The sequence below is a fragment of the Triticum urartu genome, chromosome 3A (genome assembly GCF_056163025.1).
Source record: "Triticum urartu cultivar PI428250 chromosome 3A, HENAU_Tu73, whole genome shotgun sequence".
Classification (NCBI taxonomy): Eukaryota; Viridiplantae; Streptophyta; class Magnoliopsida; order Poales; family Poaceae; genus Triticum; species Triticum urartu.
Window position 1 is genome coordinate 145,244,254 of NC_141875.1, and position 1,469 is coordinate 145,245,722.

A 1,469-nucleotide genomic window follows, 5' to 3' on the forward strand; every position below is an offset into this window, starting at 1 on the left:
AGAAGCAAGCACCGGAAAGAAGCACACAACATAGTAAAAAACCATCACATAATCATGGCATGATGCACAACCAAGTATGATGCATGTCCGGTTTAAATATGCGTGGCATGGCAAAGTGCACAAACAACACTACAAGTTAAGTGGAGCTCAATATGCAACTCCGTTGCATATTGACGAAACACCACATTCGAGTTACTTAGTTCGATCTCGTTTTGTACCCAACAATATTAAATGTTGATTAACATGGCAAGAGGGTGAAGCAAAGTAAAACTACCTATCTAGTCAAGTTTAAATGAGGCCGGAAACAACGAACAACACTTCCGGAAAATCCCCATATGCATTTATTAGGTTTGGTACTATTCTGCCCTAAACCATATTTTAGAGTTGTCAAACATGCCAAGTAAGGCCACCATGTTAAACTAGGCATTTTTCTACCCCATTTACATATAAAGATTATTAAATTCCGAGTTACGGTTATTTAGTTATGAATTAAAACATTTTAGCAAGGCATAGGAGCAGATTTAACCAAACATCATTTTAAACGTTTTAAACATAGATGAAAGTTGGATATTATGAAACTAGATGAATTTCTAAGCACTTTCCATATATAAATTATTTACACATGATGCATGATTAATAAGTTATTATATGCATGACAATGAGGGTTTTTCTGTAAAAAACTGCAGTCTCTGGATAATAGGAAAAATCGTAGATCTGTAAAAAAAACATATGCGGGCCGAAACTGGAACAGGGGCCGAACAGGGCAGGCGCTGGGGGCGGCACACCATGGGCTTTGGCCCGTTTGTAGAGAGGCTTGGCAGGCCGGCGAGGCAAGCGGGCCGGCTGGATCTGGGAGGCTGCTGGTGACGCTCGGTCTTGGAGGCCGAAGGGCAAGCAGGCGGGGCGCGGTCAACGCGAGTGACCGGGCGCATCGTGCACCTCCCTCAAACGAAGCAGATGTGAGGCAGGGGACTTGGCGCGGCGGCTTCAGGCAATGCGGGGCGCGCAACGACTCAGGGACTTGGCGGGGCGGCGGGTCACGCGGGGCCGTGGTCGACGCGAACGAGCGTACTGGCTCGTTGCAGAGGAAGACGGTCAGGTTCAGGGGACAATGACTTGGTCGGACTTGGGTGGACAGCGAAGAAGTTCCAGGCTGGCTGGACTGGACTTGGGGGCGCCGGCGGCGGGAACCGGGCGACGGGACGGAGGGGGCGCGAGCGAGGCTCTCGTCGAGGTCCTCCGGGAAGCAGAGAAGCGGCGCGACGCAGAGCAGCAGAGGGACTTGCGGCGGAGCTTGGTGCCTCGCCTCGCTGGCAGACGAACGGGAGGGCGGCCGCCGGTGCTGGTTCATGAGCAGCAGAGAGCGAAGGTTAGAGGAGAACCAGAGAAAAAGGGAGAAGGGGCGCAAGGAGACGGCGACTTGCTGGCTTCGGTCTGCGTGGAGGAGGAGAAGGCAGGGCCTCGGGCGC